The sequence below is a fragment of the Dermacentor variabilis genome, chromosome 10, assembly GCF_050947875.1.
Source record: "Dermacentor variabilis isolate Ectoservices chromosome 10, ASM5094787v1, whole genome shotgun sequence".
Classification (NCBI taxonomy): Eukaryota; Metazoa; Arthropoda; class Arachnida; order Ixodida; family Ixodidae; genus Dermacentor; species Dermacentor variabilis.
Genome location: NC_134577.1, coordinates 93,139,254 through 93,158,127, shown reverse-complemented (window position 1 = coordinate 93,158,127; position 18,874 = coordinate 93,139,254). Strand labels below are relative to the sequence as shown.

The following is an 18,874-nucleotide window of genomic DNA, read 5'->3' as shown; positions in this document are numbered from 1 at the left end:
CAAGAGAAAAGTATATAATAGCTGTGTCTTACCAGTACTCACCTACGGGGCAGAAACCTGGAGGCTTACTAAAAGGGTTCTACTCAAATTGAGGACGACACAACGAGCTATGGAAAGAAGAATGATAGGTGTAACGTTAAGGGATAAGAAAAGAGCAGATTGGGTGAGGGAACAAACGCGAGTTAATGACATCTTAGTTGAAATCAAGAAAAAGAAATGGGCATGGGCAGGACATGTAATGAGGAGGGAAGATAACCGATGGTCATTAAGGGTTACGGACTGGATCCCAAGGGAAGGGAAGCGTAGCAGGGGGCGGCAGAAAGTTAGGTGGGCGGATGAGATTAAGAAGTTTGCAGGGACGGCATGGCCACAATTAGTACATGACCGGGGTTGTTGGAGAAGCATGGGAGAGGCATTTGCCCTGCAGTGGGCGTGACCAGGCTGATGATGATGATGATGATGATGATGATGATGAAGGCTGTGCTGCAACTGTGGCGTGATCAACACGACAGGACGAAGCTAAGCGATAATGATAGAACGACAGCGACGGCATAATGACTTTATTACAACGAATAAATGACGACTACTGGAAGGCGATGACAGCATGACGATAGTCGGATAACGAAGCTGGAGTGACGACGACACGAACGACCCCGACGACATCATGTCGACGGCATGACAACGAACGCATGACGGCTGTACGACGACGACAGAATGATGACGATGGCATGACAAGAGCCTGATGACTAAGCTTGAACGACTGTGATGTAGCGACCACGAAGACAACACGATTGTGAGCACATACTTATGGTGGCACAGCTCCATCAAAAATTGAGCCACTGTGTGGCGTACAAGGCATGACAACGAGGTCATGACGAAAGCCAGATCACGAAGCTCGAATGGCGAAGATGGAATGAGCTTGACTGCATCACGACATACAAGCGAATAGACAACTTGACAGTGTAAGAGGACGGACGGATGGGTGGACGGATGGATGGATGGATGGATGGATGGATGGATGGATGGATGGATGGATGGATGGATGGATGGATGGATGGATGGATGGGAGGACGGACGGATGGATGGATGGACGGTCGGATGGACGGATGGACGGAAGGACGGATGGACGGATGGACGGAAGGACGGATGGATGGATGGGAGGACGGACGGATGGATGGATGGACGGTCGGATGGACGGATGGACGGAAGGACGGATGGATGGATGGACGGTCGGACAGATGGATGGATGGATGGATGGATGGACGGACGGACGGACGGAAGAACGGACGGACAGACAGAAGGACGAACGGACGGGCTCAAAACGGCTGCAGTAGGAAGAGAATGCTGATCGAATTAAAATAAGTCCTATTTATATTATCTGGTACATGAGTTTTAGGCCGTTCGCAAATTGTCCTCTGGTCACCTGAGGAGCTTGTAGACCAGAAACAACTGCTTTAGGTTATCTGGCCCACACATGACAATGGCTGTAATGCAGCAAAGAAAGAGCATGTCACCCGATGAACGTGCAGAGCGCTGCGTCATTTTAATGATAGAAGTGTGATACCACAATTCCATCTATGTTTTGGCAGATTGTATATAACGCATACTACAAGAAATACAATTATGTCAAGCGGCATATTGTGCAAAAAAAATTATAAAGAAAAATCTAGACATTATAAAAGGTAAGCAAAATAACCTATGCTGCGACCCTAATCCAATATTAAAATTTTGCCTTAAGATTATCCTCCCTTCCAGATATTGTAATAGATATACAACATATGCAAAGAGACAAGGAAACATAAACGAAAACACGCGGTGAAATATCTACCCACAGCAAAGTACGACGCAACACTACAGCCCTAGTGCAGTATCGAATCCACAATAACAACAACACTACCTAAAAAGAACAGCTGAAAGCCACACGATATGTAGTAATCCACTAGAGCAAGAGTACTCGGAATTTATTCTTTGGTAAGGCGCGGACTCTTCCCTCTGTTAATTTTCTTCTGTTAATTCGTTGTTTTTTCAGAATATGTGGGAAATAATATACTAACATTCGGAATTCATAAGTTCGAGGGAGTGTATGAACACACCAAGGAGTTGGGCAGGTCATGTAATGCGTAGGGTGGACCGGTGGACCGTTAGATTATCAGAATGAGTACCAAGGGAAGGAAAGTGAATTCGAGGATGGCGAAGAATAAGCTGGTGTGGTGAAGTTCGAAAATTTGCAGGCATAAGTTGGAATCAGCCAGCGCATAAATGGATAATTGCAGATCGATGGGAGCAGCCTTCGTCGTGCACATAAAAATAGGCTAACGACTACGACGGTGAAACGAATAAAGTGCTCTCAAACAAGCGGAAGTTAGGTAATCCTATATTTCCTAAACAACTGGGAAGTATGAGTATTGTATGGTAGGTTTGCTGTAGCACGCGAAGCAGTTTTTTTGCAAAGAAGCTGTTAGCCTCTCGGTGGTAGGCAGTCTTCGTGTCCGTCCGTGAACAAAAATTATCAGCAGCAGCAATGCCTCATACCCCCTAAGAAAGCAAAAATGCAATGGTTCATCCCCTAGTAACGCAGAGGCTACAAGCCCTCAGCAACGCGAAGCGAACGGTGAATACATTCATTCGGATCACGCACACAACGTACAGAACAGCACACGTTTCAATAAAAAACAAGCTCAAAAGAAGCATCTATCTTCAGCAATCGTTCATACACCCGTAAGCAATGGCTCATGCCCCCTTACGGCAGAGGCTACAAGCGCTCAGCAAAGTGAAGCAAACAGTTCGTACATTCATCGAAATCACCCATACAGCACACCAGAACAGCATACATTTCAAAAAAAAAAAAAACAAGCTCGAAACAAGTACCTCAACCATCGATGAAGCATTGCATACCCCGTTCAATAGTTGTAGCGGTGATTTTGCAACAGCTTTGCTGGACATCGCTTTCGCAGGGCCGAGATGGCGAGTAAACTGTTTCTTTCTTTCTTTTTATTTTCTTGCAGTATCGATTGATTTTTTTTTGTTCTATTTCTTTAGATTACGTGGCAGTACTGCAAATTTGTTGGCAGAGAACTTTTAAGATAGGGATATTCTTTTGTGATGAGAGCCAGCGACTGTGCGCTTATACACCTATCATCCGCTTTTTCTTACATACGATACGCTGCTAATATTTCCTTCTACTATAGCCTGCCTGTGTCGTCCAACGTTGGCGCGCCACGGGAGACGCCGGCTCGCGCGACAGCTGGCGGCTGGCAGAAGCCTCGGGGATTCGGGAGCGCAGCCGACGACATATGGCGAGGCGCGGACGGCATTGCACGAGCCAATTGATGGCCCGCGCCCAGTCGGCCGCCTCCTTCGGCCCTGCGCGGGACCGAGCTCAGACAGGTACAGGCTGCTCGGGCCGAACGATAGGCGCCCAATTCCAAGGCCGCAAGCGTGTTGCAGTGATTGCAGCGGCATCGACACACCGTCCCCGCCCACCGTCGCACCACCGCGTGGATACAACTGCTCCTCTCAACGGGTGTCTCATCGTCTCGCTTGGTTGAGCGTGCCCCATCCACGCGTTGCACCTCTCCGTGTGTGCAGGCCACGTGGTGCAGGCGCATGAGCATCGAAGAGTTCACTTTGTTCATTCCCTTCAGCTTTAGATAACCACGTAAGAAAACTGACAATTATATTGCAAGGCGCTGCCCACTCTATGATGCTTTGTGCCTGTTCTAGTGAATCTTCCTAATTGAAAGGGATTAATTATCCCTTCGTTGTGCAGTTTATCTCGTTGAACCTTTTTCATTAAGTGACTTGAATGACCTCCTCGAAGCAGGCACACAGGTTCAAGTTTATTCAACGATGATATTACCTTTACACAAACGTGTGGACATTGCTGTTATTACAAAGTGAGCCACACAGTAAGGAACTCTCAGGGACTCTCGTACAGGAACAGATTAATAAATAAATTACATCAAACAGTGCTTACGGTAACTTATTAAGCAATTTTAAAACTAAAGCAAAGAACATCACTGCATAAAAAACGTAATTCTGACATTTTACGTGCAAACAAAAAAACAAACCACGATAGGATTATGAGGCACGCCGTAGTGGGGGACTCGGCATCAATTTTGATCATGTGGGGTTCTTTAACTTGCACCCATTGCACTGTACACGGGAAATTTCGCATTTCGCCCCCCATCGAAATGTGGCAGTCGCGGCCAGGGTTTGATCCCGCGACATCGTGCTTTGCAGCGCTAAGCAATAGCCACTAAGCCGCCACGGCTCGGTTAATGCGTAAACAATGAAACACGTAGCTGCTTAGTATCAAATAACAAAGAAAGCTTTTCAGTCTAATAAAGACAGAATACCAGATAACAACACAATATAGGGATACATAATGGAACAGGTAGCCTTATTACAACCGCAAAGTCAGCTGTTAGGATGAAGAGAGTTGTTGCATGGTCTTAACATGGTTCTTAAATGAATGCTCTGTGTGAGCATGGTGATTTCACTCAATGGTGAAATGAAATTTTGGTCCCGCGAGTGGGGAGGTAACGTTTCCGCAGTTATTGCGTATTTTAGGCAAAAGACTGCTATCAAGCTCCGAGAACCTAGCAAAGGTTAGTAAATACAAAAGTTTCGACGGCAACACAGCCTATATTTGCAATGTTGCGAAATAATTTATATACGATAGTTGATTACTTAAGCTTGACGAACTGATGAAGAGGATGAATTTGTGGCTGCAATAAGGTGGCATTGCACTGGGTAAGATACGGCTGAAAATTATGGGATTAAGCGCTTGATATTCTAGGCGTTGAAGCTTACTGGGGCGTGTGAAGTATGCGAAGAATCAATGACAATGTGTGAGTGATAAAGCGACCGGATGATGTGTGGCTAAATATAAGAGTGAATGTTGATGACGACCGGTATTCCAAAAAAAAAAAAGTTTTGGACAAGCAATTGCACATGGAGATTATATTTCAAGTGCCTATCTAAAATTAAGCCAAAATACTGAGTTATCGGAAACTATCAAGTTGTTTCAAGCAACCCAAATATGGAAGTTGAAATTTGCGTATGGGGGCAGGGGAGTGTAAATGAAGACCTGTAAAAACTATTTTTGGGGGTTTATGCTCAACGTGTTGTTTAGCCGCCGAGAACTTACGTTACACAGATCCGCATTACATTCCAGCTTTAGCTCGTCGACATAGTCAGCGCAATTGGAAATAGTCGTGTCATCGGTGTATAAGATAGAGCGGTAAAGGTCACGACATTACGTAGGTCGCTAATAAATAGTCGAAAGAGCAGCGGACCAAGGACCGAACCCTGTGGAACACCTTGATTGATTCTCTTAGCAGGTTAGAGGTTGCCATCAATTTAAACTTGAGAACTGTTGTTTAGGTAGATAGAAAAAAAAAACTGAAGGGGTGGTGCAGATGTTCCGTAAGATTCACGTTTACGTTAAAGAATTTTGGTTGTTATGGTGCCAACACATTTATGAAATCTATAAATATCATAAGAGATAGTTAATTAAAAACCAACTTGATACATGATAGAAGAACAGAGTCTAGGCCACGTCCAGTTGATTTAAGTAAAGATCTAACACGAAAAACTTCCTCTGCACTCGTTGACTCGTAAGAAGAAAAAAGGAGGCCGGCGAGGAAAGGTCGGTAATGCGAGGTCTTATGTAGCAAGAACTACTAAAATGCTCACTGAAGGCATACGCGATATCAATTGTATGAGAGTCTGATTGTGACTTTTTACTTTCGTTAAGTGCACAAGAGATTTGTAATTTAAAAATCAATGATGAACCAGTTGCATCTCCTATTGGGCCCATTATTTAATGCCTTCCTCTGAAAGCAATCTCGTTTTGCACGTTTAAGTGCATTAAAAAATGTGTTAAAATAATTTAATGAGTCTTTAGTTGCCAGTTGAATGGCTGACTCTTTGCCCTTTTTTGGAGCTGTTTTTTTTTCGGAGGCGGGGGGGGGGGGGGGGGCTGTACATCGAAGTCGTGCCCTCGTGACACAAAGTTACCGAACGAGTTATGATAAAGGTAGTCATTCATTCGCGAATGCAGTGTGCAGTTTTAGCCAAAAATAACTGACACTGCAGATCAGCCAATTTATTATATCATGGAAATTCATTTTTGGCAGTCAAAATATGCTTTCTTTTTGTTTGCAGTAGATTTTCTGTACGAACAGTCGGGAATGCAGGGCAGTGGCCGGTTATGCTGTGATCAGTAGCTGCTGCAGTATTATCTGCACTATATTTAATTCGTGTATCACCCATCAGCGTATTAGGTACGTGATTTGACAAATGTAACAGCGCTAACACATGCAGCCACAAAGGAACAAGGACGAGACACAGTGCTTGTGTCTCTTCCTTGTTCCTTCGTGGCTGCCTGTGTTAGCGGTGTTACATTTGTCAATCAAGTATGCACCAACTCACCAAAAAGGAAGTTTTAATGTATTAGGTACGACCACAGCACATCTAGTTGAAGTAGTAATTGAAGAAGCAAGGCCGTAGCTGAAAAATGTAAAGCCAGTTGCACGCAGTGAAAGCCGTCAAAATAGGAAAGCTGGTAGTAATTTTCTCAAGTTTGAACTTCTGTTTACCGCGATTTTCATGAAAGTATTTTGCCCCGCTGTCGTGGTTTTGCCGGATTCGAGCTTCGGTTCCGGATTTCGCACAATCTTAAGCTGTGTGAGATCATGATCAAACCAGTCTATCACACACCTTGCAGCTGTGGCCGCACTCCCGGTCGACAAATTCTTTCTTGAACCGTGCATCGGCACCCTTTGTTGGAGGAATCTCTCCGCGCCGACGTCTCTGCTCGACCTCCTACTCTCGAAGTTGAAGGTTAGCTTGCCTCTGCTGGCGCTTGGCTTGCGTCGCCTTTTCTTGAAAGTGAGGGTTGGTTTGCCTCCACCGGCCGCTTCACTTGCGCTTCCCGCTCTCGATCCTCGGCGGCAGCGGCTTTCCTCCACCGGCGCTTTGCTCGCGCTTCTCGCTCTCGAAGCTCGGGATTCGCGTGACGTCGGCGCTACCGCTCTCGTGCGAGCTCCCGCCGCCGCTCGCGCCGAGTGGAATCCATGGGGCGAAAGGGCGCGCGCCGGCGAAACACCTGCTCCTGTACCCCTCTCCTTCCCCCCCCCCCCTACCGGCGCGCGCGTTTCTGCCTCCCCCCTGCGTTACACCAGACGGCGGACGGCGAAGGCTCGACTTAGAACAGCTCCGCTGTTAAAAAAACCACCCTAGATTATCAGAGCAGGACTGATCATTGAGGTCGGTAATGTTTATGTTTACGCCTCAGCAAACAACTACATTTTTGTTTTTGTTTTTTAGAGTGTGCACTAACTTTTCAATTTGTAAAAAGAACTCAGCGTATGACGATGAGGGGGGAAAATAAATGCATGCTGATATTGTGTTCTGGCTATTAATAGAAAAAGCACTCTGATCGAATTCTGACAATGCAGATTTACAAAGAAGGTTACAGAACACCATATCGTTGTGGCGTTTGTATGACAATGGTGGCTTAATATACGACACATACGTCTCCGCATGGTGTAGCGCGATATCAGTGCTCTGTATTCTACCCTAATAGCGCATACTAATTTCTATCATCAGGTGACAGGCAGGTCCGGCGAGAGGCTGATAAGAGAAAGGCTGTGAGTAATTACAGAGAGAAGCGAAATAAGGTTGTCGTAGTTTTTCCGTAAGCTACACATTTTCACATGTATCCGCGGTAATTCAGAAATTTAATCACTGAAATACTTTTTAAAGTTCCCGACAACTAAAACTGCACGCAGACGACAATATGCGCCGCTACAAACAACAACGCTAACGATAATAGCAAGATCACCTGGCACGCGAGAGACACGCTAGACGCGGCTATCATCTGTCTTTCTGGCCCTGATTACGCAACAGTCTGTCCAGAGATTCAGCCTGTCGATATAATTGTTTTTTTCAATTCAAGAGCTTGGGCGAGCAGGTTAATTATTTACTTCATGCATTGCAAGAAATGACAAACTATTCGTTTGGAACTGCTGACAGGACACGGCGTGTCGAACATCCTCGTTAACATTGTAGTGCTTTCAACGAACCGGTCGTGCGTAGAAATACTCAATACTCTAAAATGAATCCAGCCCCATTGAAAAGCTTATAGAAAGCTTATAGAAAATCGGTGCATTCTTTTTTTTTATATCATAGAACGAAACTGACCAAAGTCACGCACGCAAATGTGTAGACTATCACATAAACGGCTATTAAAACCATTTTAATTCCGCAATTGTAGGTGCCATAACTTCGATCTTTTTTTATGAGGCATGCCGTATAGTGGGCACACTCCGGACAAATTTTTTCTTCAACGTCCACCTAAATGTGAATGTACACGAGTGTTTCTTGCATCTCGCCCCCATCTAAATGCTGCCGCCGCGGCGGGGATGGAACCCTTTACCTCAAGCTCAGCAGTACAACGCCAAATCCACTGCATGGGCTACTGCTGTGGATCACGCTATTTAGAGTAGCCCCTTCAAACTCAATAGATTTACGTGGGGCCCCCCTCCCATAGTTTTATTACCTTAATTTCTCTCCTTGCGGATACTGTTTCAGTCAGATGTCGAAGCGCCAATATCCTGAGAGTGACCTGAAGGCGTCAAGCCCGTGGGACTCATTCTATAATTGACAAGAAGGAGGAAATATGGGCGAACTTCTGCGAGCGCACGATTGCCATAACAGCGCAATAAGGACGAAATACAGAAGAGAAGACCAGCAAAGAGGCCGTTAACTGCAAACTATAGTTTATCCTTGACAAACTGAAATTTTGAAGCACCGTCACAGAACAAAGGGCGAAATCACAACAAGCCTAAACTGCAGCGTCTAAAGAATTTCAACTTTGCTCTCTTTTGACTACATGATGTATCGTGAGTATAGCTTTCCAAGCGAAACTGCTCTGCCCGCACACACAAAAAACATTTCCGCGCTTCACGTGAATGCGCGTTCACTTGCCTATAAGCACGACATACTAACTATGTTTCTAGCCGAGTTTACTTTTCCATTTGACATTATCATGTTCTCTGAAACGGGGTATCAGGAACACAGTGAAATGCTGATCATAGATGGTCACAGACATTTCTTTATTAATCGCACCGATAAACGTGGGGGCGGTGTAGCATTGCATGTCAAGCGCGGCATACAGTGTGATGTGCTTGAGGAATTCGCCTGCGTCTCGCCACATTACGAAGTGCTAAGCGTTAAATCTGACAATAACCTGTTTGTTGTGATGTACCGACCACCTACTGGTAATATATCTAATTTCTTAGAATTTACTGAAAAGCTATTAGAGCATGCTACTTTTCACAATTACAAAGTGCTTCTTGGTGGTGACTTCAACATTAACGTGCTTGATGAAAGCGCTCCAACTCGTGCAGTGACTAATGTAATCAATTCTTCCGGTTTCTGCAGCGTTATTACGACACCTACTCGCGTGACACCATCTTGTCAATCAGGTCTCGACAATTTCATTGTTAACGCTGGTGCAGAGATTTACACAGCCGGGACTATCAGCTATGATATCAGTGATCATTGTCCGATATTCATAATATGCTCATTTTATATTCACGAAAGAACTTTACCTGATACCACGTTCAGCTACAGATGCCTGTCAGGCGAAAATATGGAACACTTTCGCGCACTTGCTTTGCGCACAGACTGGTCTTCTCTCTATTACTATAAAGATGCTAGTCAAGCGTACGATGAATTTCTGTCCATATTCAGTCGCCTATACAATTTGTCTTTCCCGCTTAAAACAGGAAAGGTAAAAAAACGCATTAGAAAGCCGTGGGTGCAACCACAGCATGTTAGAATGATTAACAAAAGAAATAGGATGTTCAATAAATTTCTGCGTACGCGTCAGCAAAGTGATCTCGTTGCATTTAGGAAGTTAAGGAATACACTAAATAAGGAACTGCGAAAAGCTAAGGCACTCTATTACGAGAGCCTTTTTGCAGCCGTGCAGAGAAAAAATCCAGAAAAGACTTGGACAATTATCAATGATGCAATCAGACAGGGGAATGTGAATCGCAGTTTACGTGAGATAACCGTGAATAATGAAAAGGTGTCGGGCATCCTCTTAACCGAACGTTTCAATGAACACTTTGTGAACATGACGACATCATCAAATAACACGGTCAGTGGTACTACTGTTAAGAGATGTACGCACAGCATTTTTCTCGAGCCGACTGACGATGCCGAAATTTGTCGTATATTCTTGGGCTTAAAAAACAGCAATGCTGTTGATGCAGACGGCATTCAAATCAGGCCTATAAAATTTGTAATCGATGTCATCGCAGTTCATTTCGCATTTGTGTTTAACCTTGTTATGGAATCGGGACATTTTCCAACAAATATGAAGAAAGCAAGGGTGTCAGTTATTTTCAAAGGTGGGAACCGAAATGACCTGGGGAATTATAGGCCTATTTCCATTTTATCCGCTTTTTCTAAGGGTTTAGAAAAACTGATTTCTGCACGCATTAACAATTTCTTTGCGAAGAATGACCTTCTTTCTGAATGTCAACACGGATTCCGCTCGGGCAGGTCAACCGAAACAGCTTTGTTACGCCAAAAAGAACTAATAATTAATAATATTGATGCGGGAAAACTAACGTTGGGTATATTTATTGATTATAGCAAGGCATTTGATCGTTTAAGTCATCAAATTTTAATAAGTAAACTAGAAGGATATGGTATCCGTGGCGTGGCAAATCAGCTCTTTCAATCTTATCTGTCTGGGCGGACGCAGTGCGTTGCTATCGAAAAATACTGCTCTTCATATAGGGAAATTAAATCAGGTGTGCCCCAGGGTAGCGTTTTAGGCCCGATTTTGTTTAATATCTATGTTAGCGATATTGCTGAAATAGTAAGTGACACATGTATTGTACTATACGCTGACGATACGAGCCTGTTTGTCTCTGACAATGATCTTGATGATCTGTTACAAAGATCGCGCAGTATCCTTTCTAAATTGTCGAGTTGGTCTCGTGATAACGCTCTAACAATTAATAGCTCCAAATCAAAGGCCATATTGTTCAAGGCAAGAGGGAGGCAGTCTTATTTAAATGAAGAATTATTGTTGGATGGCGCGCCCATTGAGATTGTAACCAAATACAAAGTATTGGCCGTGACGCTGTCAGAAGATATGAACTGGACATATCACATTGAACAAATTATGAAATCATTGTCATCTGCCGCAGGTGCATTGTCCCGTTGCCGTCATTTTTTCCCAGAGAAAGTAAAGTTGTACATATATTATGCCTTGTTTCAATCACATCTGAATTAGTGTGCGCTTGTATGGGCTACCACCACGAAACGTAATCTTCATGCACTTCTTCAACTTCAAAAACGAGCACTTCGACATGTAGCGAATGTACCTTATTTCCATTCTACTGCGCAACTTTTTGAAAGTTATAACATAATACAAGTAACTAACATTTACGAATACAGGCTACTGCATTCTTTCTGCTTCGGCTCCGAAAAGTTTCAAATATTTTTAAAAAATACGTCACGACTTGAATATGACAAAAGTGATGCGCGTACCCGCAGCAAAGACAGGTGGTTAGTACCGTACAGGCGTACAAATTACCTCATGCAGTCGCTAAGACACACGCTACCTTCACTGTTTAATAAATTTGGGAAAGAAATTGTTATGACAAATACCTTGACTCGAAAACAGCTTAGGGCATATTTTTGTAAAGAAATTTTTGAAATGTGATCTTTGTAATTATTGTAAATGTAACTCATTGCATTGTATATTGCATTTGTACTGCTGCCATGTGAGGGCCTTCAGGCACATTCAAGCTGTATGTCGCAGCTTTTCGCCTGGAGGACCCCCAACAAGTTTGTTGGAAATAAAACATTTGATTGGTTGATTGATTTGAAGCCCAAGGCGCGCGCGAACTTGACACACAAAAAACATCAAATCGTTGCAAGTCACACTGCCGTACCCTAAAAAGATATACACATCAAAGGGAAACTGCGGCGTGACTGTAACTACTCTGCCAGATTCCTTTTTTCACATCGAAGTGGTTACATTGAGCAGACGGGTCTCTGGCAGAATATCAGGCTGAGGGAGCACCCCAGCTCGCTAAAGGGTCAAGTCCGTTCTTCTTGGCCCGGTCTCCGCACCTAGCTTTAGATTGTCGCGAATAGGAACCACATTTTGCAGTACACCTCAGTCATATTCAAACAGCGAGATAGGTTTTAACCCTCGAAATTGTCAAGGCCTTTTGCATTAAAAAAACATGGCACCGCGTTTGATAGCTCAGTAAATTTATTAAATGGTGAACAACTAGCGTTTCTCGAAAGGTGATGTCTAATATCACCATTAGAGAAAACCTACCTTGGTGCAGGTGCGTGCATTGCTCCGCGTCTTTCTTTGATGTTCTGGATTTTCTATAGGCGCGCAGGTGCGACTTGCAGTATGCTGTGGTGTTCTTTTTTTTTTTTTACAGAGCCCGCATCTTATCTTGCTTTGCCTTCACCTTTTGTTTTGTTGATGGCAGTTGAAGTTCCTTCTCGTCTTCAATAAGCTTCAGTTCGAAATTAGCACTGCTCTGGTCATCTACTCTTTTATCTTCATTGCGCTCCTAATTAGGCCAACCGTGAGAACGAGCTGCCAAACCTAACATGAGGTGAAGACGAGGCGGCACTGCCATCGCAATACGTGCCGGGAAAAAGTTGCGTTAAGCTTTAGCGGCGTGATCTTTTTTTGTGGAAGTCAAAATGAATAGATCTGGCCAAGCTGCCAAAAGTTACTTTTCAGAGATTGTTGGCTGACGCAACAAACGGCGACGGAATAATTCAAGCAGGTCCAACGCGCCCGTCCGTGTGAAGCGAAGCGTCAGTTAAGAGGTGTGTCTTCAATCCTATATACAATTTACGGCAATGCGTAGAACTGCGTTTGCAGCGTGCAACAGCATATACAGTGTGTTTATCCACCACAAAGGTGACGCCCTAAATGTCATGCCATATTTTTCTATGCACTACGCCCTTCACAAATTGTGCCGAAATGAAATTACACATCTAGTAGACACACGATGTGAGGCGTCTATACACAGCAATGTCACGGGAACGAAGGCGGTGTACGACGCTTGTCGATGAAAGAATGGCGACGGCATGTGTAAGTGCGACAAATATCTAGCTGCTATTAAGGACTGCGTACCTCTTGTATCACCGTGACACGTGGCCTTTCTGGAGGAATAGCCACGAATAGGCATATGCTCGTACTGCGGCACATGCCGATTGGCTAAATAAAAATAAATCAAGTAAGTAAAACACGCGAACGAGGCGGAAGAAATCGCGATAGCCTTGGCTCTTCAAGCCGCAAAAGGACCGACGACAATTTTCTCCGATTCGCGCACGGCGGTCAGGGCTTTTTTTTTCTAAACACGCAGCCCACATCGTCAACAGATCATTTCGTATTTGGCACGGGCAAAGAAACTGGAGGTCATACCATAGCGTGGTTCCCGGCCCACGTGAACGATATAGCTAACCAAGTGGGTTGCAAGCCTAACGAGCGGGCCAACTGCCTGGCGCATGAATTCACGAACAGCGCCTGAGCTAACGGTCCGGCTCTCCCACAGGATTGCCCCTTCAAAGATCCTCTTACCACCTATCAAGAAATTACGTAGCATTACAGACACAGCAGGGGGAAATTCGTTCCTCCCGGCCTGAAACTGAACAGGACTCAGGCCGTTACTTTCAGGCTCTTACAGACGAGATCGTACCTTACCTCTAGAGCGCTTAGTTGAATAGATCCCAACTTCCCACAGTCGTGCTCTAAATGCGGTCACGCATGCTGCTCCTTCAACCACATGCTCTGGCTGTGCCCGCACAACGCGGGCTCCGAACTTCAATACAAGTCCAAATGGGACGCCGCGCTGAAGAGCTCGGAATTCACTCACCAACTTCAGGCCGTACAGAGGGCCCGCGAAGTCGCAGAGAGTCACCACCTCCTGGTCCCGTCGTGGGTGGAGCCACTTGATGGGTGAGCAGTCAAGTTCCTCAGGACACTTCAATAAACTTCTTGTCAATTGTCAAGTAAGTAAAAGGATCCGTTAATTATATTCCGCTATTCAATAGGAGCTCGGCATCCTTAAGAAATATCTTCGAGCCGAGATTGTATGTTCAGTGTTTAATGCAAATCATTGGTTGCCTCATTCCAGAAAGTTTTGCTGTAGATAAGTAGGTAGGCTCCTGTCTCGCTTCGTTTCTGATCTCTTCAATAAAAATAAATGCGGGGCGAACGGTGGGATCGAACCTCTTACTTCCAGCGCAACGGCCCGATGCTATCTTTTTTAATCCAATGAACAGCTCTACACACGTACCGAATGCACTTCGATATGGAGCAATACGAAGACAGCGGATTGCGGAGACGCATTAGTAACAAAAGCAAGGTTACAACAGAAAGTGTTGAAATCAATCAGGCAGTACTAAATGAAACACGAAGGTGCAGAGCGATACGTAAACCTCAAAATATTTTCGTATTATGTTTTGCAGAAACATTTTATAACGAATATGAAATCGGTACTTGGCAACGACTCTTATCGTTGATGCACTCAAACAGGAGGACAGTTTCAGAAGCTTCAATGTCGTCGATATCAGTACAAATGAGAGGGTCAACACATTGTGAAGTCAGATATAGTCCGATGTTCGCTATCATTTTGGTGACGAGAATGCTGATAACCTTTTTTTCTGAATCGGCACACAGGCGCGGTCACTTATGCGCGTTAATAGTGGCCGGGACATTGTGGTCAATATGTGCTTTAATTGAGCAAATGGTAGCGCAGAAGTGTTGTTTTTCTCGTCTGTGATGGCTTCGTCGACAAATGAAGCTGCAAAACTGATGCAATTAAGTGACCTAGCGGTGACTGAATTTCAGCAATGCTGTCAATGTGTCCATTTCAACTTGAGATCCGGTCGCAGTAAGTACGACGACATTGAATATTTCTTTAGCGAAGTTAAAATTATGTTCAGTATTGTGATGCTTACGGAAACGAGGTTTACTTGCAAAGAGGATGTGTTGAAATGCACGGTTATGAGTGTTACTTCGCAAACCGCTATCGCGAGCGGGGTGGAGGCGCGTCTATTCTGGCCTCATATGAATTGCATTGTGAATTACCATCTGAATTTTGTTCTTCTGCTCCTCACTAAGTAGTACTTGTTCTCAAATCACGGAAATCTTTCTTCTGTGTCAGCTATCGCGCACCCTGCGGTGACGTCTCCTCCTTCTTTAGATATTTAGGCTCACTCCTGGAATTTTTAAATTATCATAAATGTCAAATCATCTTGGGCGGAGATTTTCATATTAATTTACTTGCAGATAACTGTAATAAAGCTGCCTTTGAGTCTCTCTTAGATATACACAATTGCAAAAATATAATTACTTCACCTAAGAGGCTGGCAACGACCACAGAAGCTCTTCTTGATCTCTTCATTAAAAATGTTGGTTTGCACCATGTGCACTCTGGTGTCATTAACTACTGCCTCAGCGACCATCTCCCAATATTTATTTCTCTAAATGAATCTTCTAAAATTATTGACCATTCTGCACCAGTAGCACGCATTTCTTACAGATCAATTACCTCTCTCACAGTAACCACTTTTCGTGAATCTATCTCACACGTAAGCTGAGATTACGTTCTGACTGAACATAATCCTGAAATAGCATACGACAGGTTCTTAGAAAAGTTTACACCTATCTACAATTCATGCTCTTCGCAAAAAAAGCATTTAGCCGGCCAAAAGAAGCTCGTGAGCCATGGATAACGACTGACATTTTGCATCAAAAACGAAAACGAGAGCAGCTGTACGAAGAGACAGAGAGAAAGGCAAAGAAAAGACAGGGAGGTTAACCAGAGATTATCTCCGGTTGGCTACCCTGTACTGGGGGAGGGGCAAGGGGATGCAATAGATGAGAAAGAAAGAAGGATAAGAAAACCTAAGCACACACACGCACGTACACACGAACTATTTCTGTGGGCACTGTCACGCAGCCCGCACAGGCGTTCCTAGTCTTACGCAGTGTCACTGTACAGTCCTACGTCACACAGTGTACAGTCACAATTTGTCAGAAAGTCCCCTGTCTTTAAAGTATCGCAGCAGTGCCTTCATAGCGGATCGCGCTGATGTTCGCGTAGGTCAGGTTCCAAGGATCTTGTTTTCTGTCATTGGGCGCTTGTCCAGTTTGTCTAAGGTGGCTCAGAGGACTGCTCTTTGTGGGTTAAAACGAGAGCACTGACAAAGAAGATGCTCGATCGTTTCGTTGCACCCGCAGAAGCCACACAGTGGGCTGTTGGCCATTCCGATAAGGAAAGAGCAGGCATTTGAAAATGCTACTCCAGGCCATATACGGACAAGAAGGGTGCAGTCACGTCGTGGAAGCTCGGGCGGAACGTGGAGCTGTAAATTAGAGTCCAGGGTATGGAGGCGTGCACTTGTGAAATCGGATGACTTCCATTGGGCTAATGTCAGGTCACGCGCAAGTGCGGAAAGTTTTTTCGCTGCGTCGGCTCTCGAAAGAGCAATGGCAACGCAGTTGACGCCGTCATGGGCAGATCGGACAGCTACGTCTGCTCGATCATTGCCATGTGTGCCACAGTGACTAGGCAACCACTGATATATTATATCGTGTCCTTCGTCAACTAGTCGATGGTGGACTTCTCTGATCTCTGCGATGAGCTGCTCATGTGATGCATGGCGCAGTGCTGAGAGTACACTTTGTAGGGCTGCCTTGGAATCACAGAATACTGACCATGCGTGGGATGGTTCCTCCTTAATAAAATGAAGAGCCGCACGCAGGGCTACCCGTTAAGCAGCGGTCGTTGATGATACATGTGACGTCTTTAGCTGTATTTTGATGGTTCTTGGTATCACCACAGCGGCAGCTGCGCTTGCAGATGTGACTGAACCATCGATGTAAACGTGTACTCGGTCACTGTGCACCTCATGTAAAAGTTCTAATGTGGCCTGCTTAAGGGCAAACGACAGCATGTTGCTTTCTTCATGATTCCTGGGATGGTGAGGCGTATGTCAGGTCTGTGCAGGCACCATAAAGGTGAGGATGGTCTTGCTGCAGGCATGTAATTCGATGGCAATGAGGTACGATTGGCCTCATTTATACGACTGAAAGTTGTGTGTGGCCTTTCTGCGGATAGAGCGGCAAGATGGTGAGAAGGTAATCAGCCAACGTGCCGAATATGCGCCCTGAGAGCGTCGGTTGCCAAGTACGTTGATACTGGATGATCTCGAGCCATGGCAATCGTTGCCGCTGTAGACGCACACCTCGGAAGACCGAGACACGTCCTTAGGGCTTGAGCTTGTAGTCCCTGGAGTACACGCAGGTTAGTTTTCCAGCTGTTCCCAAGCACAGGGAGGTTGTATCTTACGAAACGGAGGAACAAGGCGTTATAAAGCTGCAGCATTGACCACACCGAAGTGCCCCATGACTTTCCGCCGAGAAATTTGAGGAGATGTATTATTGTCAATAATCTCTTCTTCAGTTATGAAACATGCGGGCTCCATGATAGGTCGCGGTCAATAATTACCCCTAAAAAGCGGTGTTTCCGTGAATTTGCTACTGCTTGCCCATTGACCTTTACAGTGTCACGCTTCATTTCCTTCCGAGTGAATGTAACAAGGCAGCATTTCTCTGACGACAGCTCTAAGTTCTGTTTTCGCAAGTACAGTGGCGTTACCATAGCTGCCTTTTGTAGCCGTGCTCGTACATGCAGTCGTGTTACAGCAGACGCCCAAATGCAGATATCGTCGGCATATATTGATACCTGAACTGTGTATGGCAAGCATCGGACTACGCCAACGAGCACTAGGTTCAATAGCGTCGGGCTCCCAACACTCCGCCTTGCGGTACTCCACGGCACGTTTGGTGTTGAGTCGTGGCGCCATCCTCGGTAATCACGAAGAAATGCCTGTCGGTCAAATAACTGCACAGCCACTTAAGAGTGCGGCCACCGATTCCGGCTTCAATCAGAGCATCTATAATGGCATAATGTGCTGTGTTATCATAGGCGCCTTTTATGTCTAGGAATAATGCAGCAGTGGGTTGTTTCCGACGTTTTTGATGCTGAACAAACGTAACCAAATCGATGACATTATCTGTGGATGAGCGCCCACGCCGGAAGCCAGACATAGCATCTGGTATACACGTTGTAATTTTCCAGGTACCATTCCAGGCGCGTCAAGATCATTCTTTCCATTAGTTTCCCTATGCAGCTGGCCAGAGCGATGGCGCGGTACGATGACAAGTTTAACGGGGATTTACCAGGTTTGAGAAGTGGAACCAAGCGGCTGCATTTCCATTCACGTAAAACCAAACCGTTGCGCCAAGACTCGTTGTAATGGTTTAGCAGGATGAGTCGTGCTTTCTGCCCAAGATTGGCGAGCGCCGCATAGGTAACCCCGTCCGGGCCAGGTGACGAAGAGCGCCTGCAAGTCGCCAGTGCCGCTTCAAGCTCCTCCAGCGAAAAAATTACCTCAATGCGGGAATCCCGTGGCACAGGAGTGGCACATGGTGTAATTGCGCGTTGGAACTGCAAACTGGAAAGTCTTCGGCAAAATTCTTCAGCAATGTCAATTTCGGTGCGACCTTGGTGCAAAGCGAGGGATTTGAAAGGAACACGCTGTTGTGGTGAGACGCGAAGCCCACGCACGGTTCTCCATATCCGAGATAATCGCTGACGTGGATCCAACGACTCACAGAAACGTTTCCATCTTTGAGATTGCAGTGCATCGATGCGACGTTGAATCTTCTTTTGCATCCGCCTAGCCTCTCGGAGATCATGGAGTGATTTAGTCCTCCTGTATCTTCTTT

The 18,874-nt window shown here is 45.2% G+C and overlaps 1 protein-coding gene across 1 annotated transcript in view; it reads right to left on the bottom strand.

The window, feature by feature from the left end:
- Positions 1–18,874, bottom strand: part of LOC142559665 (uncharacterized) — a 221,859-nt gene that overhangs the window by 135,602 nt on the left and 67,383 nt on the right. Inside the window, exon 4 of the mRNA XM_075671234.1 lies at positions 13,950–14,070. The gene's annotated coding sequence lies outside the window, so the exon portion shown is untranslated. The remainder of the gene's footprint in view (positions 1–13,949; positions 14,071–18,874) is intronic.